The following is a 12,816-nucleotide window of genomic DNA, read 5'->3' as shown; positions in this document are numbered from 1 at the left end:
AAAATTTAGTATTCAACACTCTACAAAGATACAAGGACTCTTCCTAACATAAAAGCCATATGTGAAAAGCCCACAGCAAACATCGTACTCCATACTGAATGGCTGAAGGTTTCTCTCTCAGACCAGTAATCTAAATCAAGAACACCTGTTCTCTTTATTTCTATTCAGTATGGTGTTGGAAGTCTTAGACAGAACAATTAAGGCTAAAAAATAAACAAAATGAGTCTAAATTTGAAAAGAAGCAGCCAAATAATCTGTGTTCACTGATACGATGACAGGACATGTAGAGAAGCCTAGCCGGTGCACAAAACCCTCTCCAGACTACTAAATGAATTCCCTAACTTACAGGATCAACAGATTCTGAGATTCCCCGGAGAAAAACCAGTTCCACAATTTGAACCAAATTTGAAGCAAGCTTTTAATTAAATACTACCAAGATAGACTTTGGTCAGGCCCAAATACTCCACCGAGTGGCCCAGGGACAAGTTTTATGGGAGCTCATAAAAACAAACCCATAGGCCACCGTACTTTCCCATGAGGCCTTGTTATTTTTTCCAAGAACTACAATTCCCAGCATCCCAGGAAGTTACCTGGCTCTTTGGTGGGTGGGGCTTATAGGTTAATATTGGGACTTACAGATCCAAGTTCAATATACAAAAATCTGTTTTGGTTTTGTATATTGTTCTTGAACTATCTAAAAAGGGAATTATAAGAACAACTCCTTTTTTTATTGGAAGAAAAATAAAATATCTAAAATTAAATTTAATCATGGAGATGAAATTTTTACACACTAAAAGCTATAAGCCAATGAAGGACAATATTAAGACACAAATAAATAGAAAAGAATATGATGTTTATGGGTTGGAAGAATTTGTATTGTTATAGTGGACACACTTCCCAAAACCATCAGTAAATTCAATATAATTACTGTGAAAATCCAAAGATATTTTTGTTATAGAAATAGTAAAAATAATACTGGCATTTGAATGGAACTAAAAATGATCCCAAGTATCTAAAAGCAGTCTTGAGATAAAGCAAACTGAAGGTATCAAACTTCCAATTTTCAAATGACAAAACTATGGCTATCAAAACAGTGTGGTACTGATGTAAAAACAGACAGAACAACTGAATAGAAGAGAGACTCCAGAAACACACACACACACATACACACACACACACACATACACACACACACTCATTGAGCTAATTTAAGGCACCAAGACCTCATGGTAAAAAGTTTTATATTTCCCAGAAGCTTCATTTCCAAGATACATAAAGAACTCCCAGAATAGAAGAGAAAACAAAAATTTCTTATTTTAAAGTGGAAGAAAGATTTCAGCAAAATTTTTCCAAAGAAAATATAAGAAGAGTCAACAAGTATATGAAGAAATGCAATCCACCATGGTAATTTATCTTATTACAATGGCGCTGTTATAAAGAAAACCCACAAAATGTAAGTGATGGAAAATGTAAAGGAAACTGAAAATTGTAATTCTTTATTATGCAGAAACAATATACATTTTCCTCTTAAAAATTAAAAATATAACATCAATCCCATCTCTGGGCATATATATCCAAAAGAAACTAATTCAGTCTATAAAAGATATTTGCATCCTCACAGTTATTGCTCAATTATTTATAACACTATAGATGTTGAAATAACTTAAATGTCTATTGATGGATTGATGGATAAAGAAATATGGCATAATGGAATATTATTCAGCCTTTAAAAGTAAAGGAAATTGCTATGGTTAATCTTTATCAACTTTGTTGGATTGAGAGATGCCTGAATGGGAAAGACCAGTGAGTCATTAGGACCATCTAAATCTCAAATGCACTGTATTCCTGTGGGAAAAGGTTGCATGGAAATTAAAGGCAGAAAATGAGGTAAGTGATGTTCTTCTTTTACCACCTGCAGATGAAGGACATGTAAGAAAGGAGGCAGGGCACTGAAAATGCTTGAGCCATTAATGACATGCTGTGGTTGGCCAAGATCCAAAGGAAACACCACCTTTTCCCAAGTAGATGAATTTATACACGGTCAACCTCTAGCGGAAGGAGAAAAGATGAGGCTGGACACTGTGAGCCAGGAAAATGAGGACAGTGTCAGAACCTTCCAATGTGACAGCAGGAGGGACCACATATAGCATCTCTGAAGTAATTACTCTGAAATCTTGAATCTTTTTTTTTTTTTTTAAGCCGGTGCTGGTTACCGGCGGAAAAGTCATGGGCTATGGCCCTGACTACCAGAGTTACAAAGAGCTTTATTAGAAGGAAGGAGGGGATAGGAGGGAGGAGAGCCAGGCCTGGAGAGAAAGAAAGATGGCGGGAGCAGAGCAGAGAGCAGGGAGCAGAGAGGGAACAGAAAGAGAACACAGACAGAGGGTGGGGGTCGGCGTCCAGTTTTTTTAAGGCACAGATTGCATGACCACGTAGTCGCCAGTGCCTGCTGATGACATAAGACGCAAGACCCCGAGCTGCGCATGTACAGGATCCTAACGGCCATGGAATTTAGTTGTGGTGGAGGAAATATGTTGTTTCTCAATTGGCACCAGAACTTAAAGACTTTGAAGCTGTGGCTCACGCTGTAGACAGGGAAAGAGATGGAGTCCTCTCGTTTACTGATTTCTGGTGCGTGAGGTACTTTCACATGTATCACCTCACTTGAAAGAATCCCTAAGTGCTCTTTTTGTTTTTGTTTGTTTGTTTTTTGTTGTTGCTTTTGAGGCAGGGTTTCTCTGTGTAGCCCTGGCTGTCCTGGAACTCAGTGATCCACCTGCCTCTGCCTCCTGAATACGGGGATTAAAGGTATGCTCCACCACACCCAGCTCTGTAAATAAGTGTTTGTTTTGTTTTTTAAGACAGGGTCTCTTTGTGTGGCCTCGGCTATCCTGGAACTAGCTCTGTAGACCAGGCTGGCCTTGAACTCAAAGAGATCCACCTGCCTCTGCTATGATTAATGGCGTACCCCCCCCACTCTAAACTCTTTTGTTTGACTTAATGAGAAAGATGTGAGGCTATTACAATTGGCCAAAAGGACCAACTGGATGTGTCCATCGTAGGCATTGCTGACAGAAGTTGACAGATTTTAGTTGGCCTTTCCTGGGTTCTGGAGCTGCTGATAAACAGGCAGTTTATCATTTAAGAGTGACCTCATTCATTAATGTGTGTTCCTGTCTCTCCCACGTCCCGGGTGTTCTGTTTTATCTCCCCCTGCTGGTTTTCTTGATCCATTTTGCTCTCCCTCCTTTAGTTTTGAATAGCACAGTATCTTGGAAGCCTGTCTTCCCAAGGCCCTCAAACCTCATTGATCACGCAGCTCTGCCCTCCAATCAGGGCCTCCCCTGACACACTCTGCAGTTCTATTTAATGGGCTACAATCAAGGACACTAGCAGAGATCCAATATGCAAGTATTTTTTTTTTTTAAGTTTTCAATTTTATTTCTTAAAGAGAAAATAGCTTTGTAGGAAAACAAGATTCTTGGTCTTACTTCTTGGTTTATTATTCTTGTTAAAGCTGAGTGTGGCTGTGGTAGTTAATTTAGATTGTTTAGTTCGCTTAGAGATGCCTTTGGGGTGTGTGTGTGAGGGTGTTTCCAGAGGAGATAAACAGGGGGTCAACATTTGCCCTGAGTGTGGGCAGTACCATCCTATAGGCTGGGGTCCCAGATTAAATAAAAAGAGAACAACATTTATCCCTTTTTTAAAAATATATTTCTTCCTGACTATTGATGTGATGCGACCACCTTCGTCACATTTCTAATTTGATGGCTTTCCCTCGGCAGTGGACTCCATCCCTTTGAACCATGGGTCAAAATAAATTCTTCCTCTGGTAAATTGTTCATGTTAGACACTGTCACAGCAATGGGAGTGGTGAAGGGTAGAAGGTTGAGTGAGAAATATGAGGGAAGAGCAGAACGCTTGCCATCTAGATTGGATGAGTTTTCTTTTCTTTGTCAAAAAGATTGTTTAATCCCTATAGAAATGAATGAGTATAAAAGATGCTGCTCGTTTCATGCATGTGATATTATGGGTGGTTTGCCTTGTAGGGATGCAGGAAGGGGAGGAGGGAGCTACAGGCGCCTATAGAAACAGAGGAGTAATATGTTCTGGGAAGGACTGACCCACTCAATCACATGAACGTAGAGAGAGAGAGTTCATAGGAGTCAGAAGTGGGGAGATCCCCTGGGTTGGGTCACCAAGGGCCTGACTGGGCACTTGGGAGCTGGAGCTCATCTTGTGTGAGATGGCACACGCTTTAATCATGGTAGCAGCACGAGAATAACTCCATTAACACTGAAGCCAAGTGTTTTCCTTGTGGGCTGCTGTGGCATAGCTAGGTTGTGGTCTCATACCTCAGGGCTTCAGGAAATGCTTCCTGAACAATGGCCACACTGACTCTGATGTCCCCCCATGTGCAGCTGAGTATGGACTATCCTCACAACCACTTACAGCAGTAAATGAGCTAGAGAAGTCAGTGTATTAGAACCTAAGCTGGAAAAACTGTTCTGTATTTTCTTTTACCTTAACTCTTAGGTGAGACATTATTTTATTCCCTTCATCTTTACCCCTTTATTTCTCATCCCCCTTTCCCACTTCCTGGAAGTATTTAAACACCCATGTTTGTTTGCTTTCTAACAGTTGTATTTCTCTTGAAGGGAAGCCATCCTCTCTGTGAATGTTTGGTGAATAAAAACAATACCTCCAAAGCCAAAAACATTTCCCAGAAAAACAACAGTGTCTCCGTAGCAGATCGATCTGCTAAGGGACAGCATGGGGGCTGTGACTGGAAAGAAGGATGGCCGTGATTAAGGACCACGGTTGTCAGTGCAAGAGGAGAGTAAACAGGGATAACTTAATCCCCCTGCCTTCAACGTGTCTTAACAAGTTCCCTGGCTGAAGAAGGGCTTATTAGGTGTCTTGTTACGGAGCAGATAAGATGGCATACTGGATTATTCACACCAGTGCTGGCAATTGATTTCGTTCTCCTGCTCACTGAATTACAAACTAATGAGATTTGATTGCTGTACAGCCGTAACTGTTGTCTGCAGCTTCCTAATGACCAGCGTGCGACCATGAAAAAAGCATCTCCCACATTGTTCCTTCGTATTCCACACGCCTTTCTTTCTCTTTAGCTTTCCCCAATTAAATATTTTTTCCCTACCGACAGCATATAAAACAGGTCACATGGGATTTTCCTTACCAATTATTTTACAAGTGAAGTATTTGGTGTGGCTATTGCGAGTGTCTTAGTACAAATGTTTGCTTTCTGAACCATTAAAAGGACCAGTCACTGTCTTGAACAGAGCTAACATAGCAGTGTCCTCCCTACAGTTTTTTATGGTGCCCATTAATATTGTCAAGTGCAAAATGTGCAACCCTTGGAATAGTGAACGGCTGTGGGATGGACTTCTGAGGCAACTGGAGCCAAAGCTCCTGTGAGAGAACAGATCCCTTGTCAGAACGTCTTCAGATCTCCAGCATGCTCACCAGTTGGTCTACTTGGCTGGTTTTAATGTGTTCTTCACATTAGTACTCACGTATTCTCTCGCTGAAGACCAAGCTATGTGGGTCCTTTACCTAAGTGGTGTCAGGGGCTTGAGGACCATTGGCAAAGCTGGGATTTGACCAAACAAAAGATTGTTCACATGTTATAGAGTCCTCGAAGGTCAGACTGTGTTTTGAGAGTCTTCTATCCCTGTGTGGTGCAAAAATTATGGTCTATGTAGTTTCTGGGGAAATCAGAGGCCCCTGTTGAGGTTCTCAGTGTCACTAATAAAAGAATTTAAGAACATATGCCCAAGGAAGCTTGAAGACAATTTTATTAGGTTCTTAAAAAGAGAGAAAACAAACAAGCAAACAACAATAATAACAACAAAAATCAGTATAGTCAAGATGCAAATCTTGGCAGCTGCCTGGAGGAAGAAAATGGAAAAGAGAAGAAAAGGGGAAGAAGGAGGAGGAAGAGGATGATGATGAGGAGGAGGAGGAAGAAGGAGAAGGAGAAGCAGAAGCAGAAGCAGCAGCAGCAGGAGGAGGAGGAGGAGGAGGAGGAGGAGAAGAAGAAGAGGAAGAAGAAGAAGAAGAAGAAGAAGAAGAAGAAGAAGAAGAAGAAGAAGAAGAAGAAGAAGAAGAAGAAACCATGTAATTTGAGTTAAGTGGGCATGGAAATCAGCAATATGGTTTAGACAATCATAGTAAGGAGGAGAACTTTAGAGAAAGGGGAAGGAAGCCCAAAACTACCAGAAAAAAAGCAGGCTTAAGGTCTGACCAACACCTGGAAGAAAGAGACAGGAAAGAAAAAACAACAACAACAATAAAAAGCTAGGCCTTTCGGAATCAGGACTTAGAAAGGCAGGCAGACCCAGCAGGACCTCATGGTGCCTTGTAGGTACTGTGCCAGGCATGGGAATTTGGAGAAGGAAAAGTTCATCATTTCATTAAAACACTGATTATTCCACCTGTCTCAAGCACAGCGTAAGGTGAAGCTGCCTCCCTAGGTGTGGTCTCTTCGCCAGGTCACTCCCCACCTGGAGTAAGGGAAGGACAATAACATTTCTCAACCTAGGGGTAGATCTTACTCTTTTGGCCAGGAAGTAACAGCTTTCCCTTAAGGGCCTTCAATGCTATGCTGACATGCTGTATATTGGTAGTGGGTGAGACAGGCAGTAAATTAAACAATATTATAGTAAGAAAAGCCTCTCTCATGGGATGACTTTTGTGGTAAGAGTATTATCAGGATTTCTTGGATCCTTAAGCCTTATGAAGATGAAGATATATTAATGTATATTTGATCCAAAGAACTTTAAGGTATTGATTCTCAGGCAGTCTGAATATTTATTTATATGCAGGAAAATAATTTATACTCATGATTTGCTGACATAATGTAAAACAAGATATAGACTATGATTTAAAGGTACAGAATCTTGCACATGCCTAGTAGACAGTTCTAAGGAAATATTGGAAAATGGAAATAGGTTTGAAATATAACAGATACAAAAGTGGGAAAGGATCAAAGTTTTGAATACATAAATGCCATCTTTGTTGGCTAATGTCTCCATGAGTCTATGCTTATTGTATGAAATTAAACTCTCTGAAGGACATCTGCCTATGGTGATGTCACCAAGAAGTCCAACATATAGACGTATTGATGGAAGAATCTGAACTGCCTTGATGGTATGTGGCATCCCAAGTGTCCCCAGGAAAATTATAAAAATAGACATTTTAACTTTTCTGAAAGTATGTTAAAGAGAAATGAGCCATCAGAATTTCAAGTAAGCAAAGGGGATATTGAAGGCATCTGGGATATGGCTGGCCTTGCTTATAGGGGTGATCTATTCTTTGTTTCCTTGGAAAATAGAAATGATCTCTACAAAGCTCTTCTTATTTTGTTTATCAAAGTTCAGTGGTGTATTTTAAATGTGCCTGGGGCTTCAGTACTGGAAGGCGTTTCCTATAACCCAAAACAAGAGTCATGTCAGGAAAGGGCCACCAAGCACCTGTGCAGAGGCAACAGGGTGCGTGTTTCCAGAAGGGGCCATGCTGTGGGCCACAGTTAGAATAGACCCCTGTAGCTGGGCAGTACATCAGCTCCCATTCATGACTTTCACACTTTCACATGACTTTCCTGACAGTGGGCCAGGCAGGAAAACTCTAGCTACAAATGGCACCCAACGTGGGGCAAGAGTTTCCACCTAAAACCTGAGAAAAGATTCTAAAACAGAGCTAAAAACAGCTTCCTAATTGTCTCTCTCAAATGAGTGGCAGCTGCCGGTTTGAGCTACTTGTGGGTTCCTGGTATGCGCGCTCGCTCGACCTGCCGTACGGTGGGAATGAGGCCTCTGCAAGTGGCACATTAAGCTGCATGGTGGATTTAGCCTTTGCTAGTACAAAACAAAAAAAAAAGAGGTTTTTGGGCTACACGCTGCTTGGATAAAAGCATAGAGACCCACGATAGCTCCCAGAGCTGGTGGAAAACGTATCACTGCCATGGCAGCCACAGCTGCTGCAGTTTAGAGCAATAGATTCACAATAAGACAGATTCAGATGTAATAGTTTACAGTGTGTGTAAAATATACATAGGCTTGAAAGAGACAAAAAAAGGTGATATATACAGTTACATAAACAAATACATAGTTTTAAAAAATAAAGTCTTTAAAGAGACAGTAAAATTAATATAAAAAATAAGCCACTTAAAGATGAATATTACACAGAGAATCTGGATTGTGTTGTCTTTGGGATTTTTAACTGCAGAAAAACATTTGATTGTAAAAGATGTTGAGTTATGCCAAAATGTATATTTTAAAGGTAACTTGACTTCAAAATTTGGATATAAGGATATGTTGCTTTGGAAAGGAGACTCTGCTTTTGTTCCCACAGAAAGCCAAAGGCTATGGATTTGTTCCAGATTAAGATACATGAGGTTTGACCAGCCAAGACCCCCTGAAAGGTCTCCGATGACATCATGGCCTAGATGATCCAACATCCAGAATGGTTTGAAGGCAACTGGCTCAGACAATACAGCCTCATGGACTATTCCATAATCCTAAAATTTTCTTTGTGTCCCCATAAGATACAGTGCCCCCCTCCAGCAGGAAGTAGTAAGAGAAGCTATGGCCAAATTCCCAAATTATGTGTAATTTTACTTTGTTAAGGTTAAAACCTTCCTTTTTGGAAAAAAAAAAAAAAAAAAAAAAGGGAAGTGCTGTGGGATGGTCTGTATGTCAAGTGTGTTGCTGATTGGTCAATAAATAAATCACTGATTGGCCAGTGGCCAGGCAGGAAGTATAGACAGGACAAGGAGGAGAATAAAGCTGGGAAGTGGAAGGCTGAGAGAGAGACACTGCCAGCCACTACGATGACAAACAGCATGTGAAGATGCCGGTAAGCCACGAGCCATGTGGCAAGGTATAGATTAATAGAAATGGGTTAATTCATGATAGAAGAAGTAGATAGCAAGAAGCCTGCCACGGCCATACAGTTTGTAACCAATATAAGTCTCTGTGTTTACTTGGTTGGGTCTGAGCAGCTGTGGGACTGGCAGGTGAGAGAGATTTGTCCTGACCGTGGGCCAGGCAGGAAAACTCTAGCTACAACAACAAGATTGTATTTTAATTTAATGTGAAGGAGGAACTTACCGTAAATGTTTCTGGTTCTAAACAGGCACTTTGCATAAGAGGGTAGAAGTTGTGCGAAAGTTTCTCTTTCCATTGTCCCTACCTAACTGCTGTCCTCTGGGTAAGCAGGACAGAACTGTCTCTCAGCGCTGTAACATACACACACACACACACACACACACACACACACACACACACACACACGCTGGCTGTCTCTGGGTCCTCTGGTCTCTTTGACAGATCCTCCTTTGCAAGACATTTTCAAAGCAAGGAGACATTTTTTTCCCTCTTTTCTTTATAATTCAGTTTCCTTTGTCTCATTGTCTTGTTCAAAATGGAAAATGTTCTTCCAGCCCAGTTTTCCTTTGTATGGCTGGCAGGACAAGAAACACGGTGGCATTTGGCTTTGTGCTCAGATATCTGTATCAAGCGGAGCGTCATTCATCTTCACTCTAACTTCCTCCTAGAGCCATGGGGGGATGGGTGACAGTTTTGGATGAGCTCATTCATTCATGAATGGGATATATATATATACATATATATATATATGTATATATATATGTATATATATACATATATATATATTTTACTTGCAATGAATACATTAACGACTTTTGTTTTGTTCTGTCAGAGTTCTGGTAAACCTCTTGTTCAATGATACACACTTTGCCTAGAGTTTGTGGAGGGAAGGCGGGGAGATGTGTGTATGTTGTTTCATGTGGCAAAATTGTTCTGTAGCCAACAGCCGACATCTGGGTGATACTCAAGCTGGGGCTCACACAGATGAGCTCTGAAGTAACTGGGACTCTTTGTAGATAAAAGAAGAATGCTTCAGTATTGGCTCCCTGCTTATGAAAAAAAAAAAAAAAAAAGACAGTTTCATAGCAGCCTGTGGGGACTCAAAGAATTGAGCAACATTGCCTCCTTGTTATTCCATGGAGAGGCCACCTGCACTGTATCCAAGGGGTTTCTTCTATTGCCAGAATTCCCTTTGCCCACTTACCTCCCAGCTACCATTACCACCTTCAAATCTGAGCATAGCGGTCACTTTCTTAATGACACTATCCTGAATCCTTTCCCTTTTATTTTCTATTTTCTTTTCATTTTCTCATAGAAATCAGCTCATATGAAACAGTTAAATAATGGTGCTTAAATGATCCACTTATTGGATTAATTATTGGCTGCCTTCCTTGACAGATTGTGAACCTACTTACATATCCCAGGGGGTGGATATTGTGAGCCCTCAGTAAATATTTGTTAGAGTAGATGCATGAAGTATGGAGGTCCCCTGCCAGCGGCCCCTCTGTGAACCCCTCCCTACCATTCCCCCGTCTCCTTCTATGAAAGCATTCTTTTTCACTTGAAATAACTTATCTCACGTGAGTAGTTCCCCCAGAGCACAAACCCTCTCCTGGGACCATGTCACGTTCATTTATTTTCACACCCAGCATTTGCACTGCATTGCGAGAGCAGCTGATATTCATCTGTTATATGAAGAAACACAGCGTGGGCAATGTTGGAGACAATGGAATTTATTATCAACTTCCTCGGCGAGCATCCCACTCTGCTTTCTGCCACTAATAATACACTATCACAGCCTCAGCAACCTAGGAAGAAAAGAGGTTTGTTTGGACGTGTGGGTCGGAAGTGCCAAGGCAAAAGGCCTTATCTGGGATGACCCTCTTGCTTACAGAATCTCAAGATGATACAGGGCAGGTGACGGACAGAGTGGATTCATATGGGTGTCTTCTGGCCTTTCTCCCTCTTCTAGCAAAGGTCCTTGGTGTTCAGCCAGGGCTGCTTCCTCCTCATGACTTTAGTCTAAAAACTCTCTGAACACCCCAGCTAGATGAGGTTTCCACTTTCTTAATACCTGAAGGTGAGGATTTAGTTCAACATGAGTTTTGGAAGAGCCAAATAATACTTGAACAGTAGCAATAAAGTGACTTATTTCATACTTCTAGTCTTAATTTTGGTCAAAAGTAGATGCTATGGCCACAGTTCAGGGTAATTTGGGCTGTCCCTCTAGGTCATGGGAAATACTGGAAATACTAACACTTAACTTTTATCTTAATAATCTGAATAAAAGTGTCTTTAGTATCAACATGGGAAAACTACTTATTGGACGGTATAAGACCCCTCTCCCTGAAACCTTGGCGGATCTTTTTTGTTTTGTTTTGTTTTGTTTTTCGAGACAGGGTTTCTCTGTGTAGCTTTGCGCCTTTCCTGGAACTCACTTGGTAGCCCAGGCTGGCCTCGAACTCACAGAGATCCACCTGGCTCTGCCTCCCGAGTGCTGGGATTAAAGGCGTGCACCACCACTGCCTGGTGGCGGATCTTTTTTTTTTTTTTTTTTTTTTTTTTTGGTTTTTTGAGACAGGGTTTCTCTGTGTAGCTTTGCGCCTTTCCTGGAACTCACTTGGTAGCCCAGGCTGGCCTCGAACTCACAGAGATCTGCCTGGCTCTGCCTCCCGAGTTCTGGGATTAAAGGCGTGCACCACCACCGCCTGGTGGCAGATCTTAACTGTAGCCTTCTTTGCCGTCACTCTCAAGGAGCTCAGGATGGTACCCTTCCACACTGTGCTGTTTTCCTTCTTATACTTTCCACTTTCCGCCATCTTATACTTGCAGTTTGTCTCTTTACTGTAGTGTTCAGTTCCACGAAAGGCTAAAGGGGTTTCCTGTGGCTCCCATAACAAATGCCCACCCCCTTGGCTACAGAAGATGACAGAGACCTATTCTCTCCCAGTTCTGGAGGACTTGAGTTCTTAGTTCCCTGTCCTCCTTCAGGAAGCCCGGGAGAAAGAATTCTTCCTTGCCTCTTCCAGGTTCTAGAAGTGGCTCTATTCCCTGTTATTACCAGGCTCACAGACTCACCCTTCCATCTCTGTCTTGATTTTTGTGTGACCTTCCCCACCCCACCCCCCATCCCGCATCTGCATTTTTGTGTCCTTCTCTTATAAAGAGCTGGCATCTGAGTGTGCTGGTTTATACCTATAATCTCAGTATTCAAAGGGATGAGGCAGGAGGATTGCTATGAGTTGGAAACCAGCCTAGGTAAGAGTATGAGACTGTCTTGAAAAACAAAACACAAAACTTTCATTGAATTTATGGCCCAACCAAACCCAGGAAGCTCCTATGTCAAGATCCTTTGCTGGATTACATCTGTAGAAACCCTCTTTTGTTCAAATAGGGCCATCCTTATAGGCTCCTGGAAGATATATCTCTTAGAAGACCAGGAACCCATTGTAGGCTTTAACTGTAAATCAATCACATATTCCCAGTAGGTTGAAAGGTTCCTAGGAGATTGGGTTGTACTCAGTCAACAAATCAAAAGAGGGAGACTTCCTGGTAAACAGTAGATAAAATGATAATGTGGCTGTAAGAACCCTAGTGGTTGAGGAAGAACACAATTTTCAAGATATCAAAAGGCAAACATCTTTTTTTTTTTTTTTTTTTTTTAAGGTAAGTCATTCTTTAAGGCTTGAATCCTTCAGTTTATCTCTTTCCTTTACTCTATAGTTTTGGTTCTGAAGGAGAGGGCCCATCAAGCATATCAAATGATGGTCAGTTGTCAAGGAAGACTATGTGTGTGTTGGGGAGGGCACAATAATTGCTAATGGTGAGTTGTATACACAAAGGAAAAAATGGAAACATATGAAGAGGTCCTGGGTCTGGGTTGCCTTCTCTCTAGCTGTTG

The sequence above is a fragment of the Peromyscus eremicus genome, chromosome 8b (genome assembly GCF_949786415.1).
Source record: "Peromyscus eremicus chromosome 8b, PerEre_H2_v1, whole genome shotgun sequence".
In the NCBI taxonomy this organism is placed as follows: Eukaryota; Metazoa; Chordata; class Mammalia; order Rodentia; family Cricetidae; genus Peromyscus; species Peromyscus eremicus.
This window is presented reverse-complemented; position numbering follows the sequence as displayed.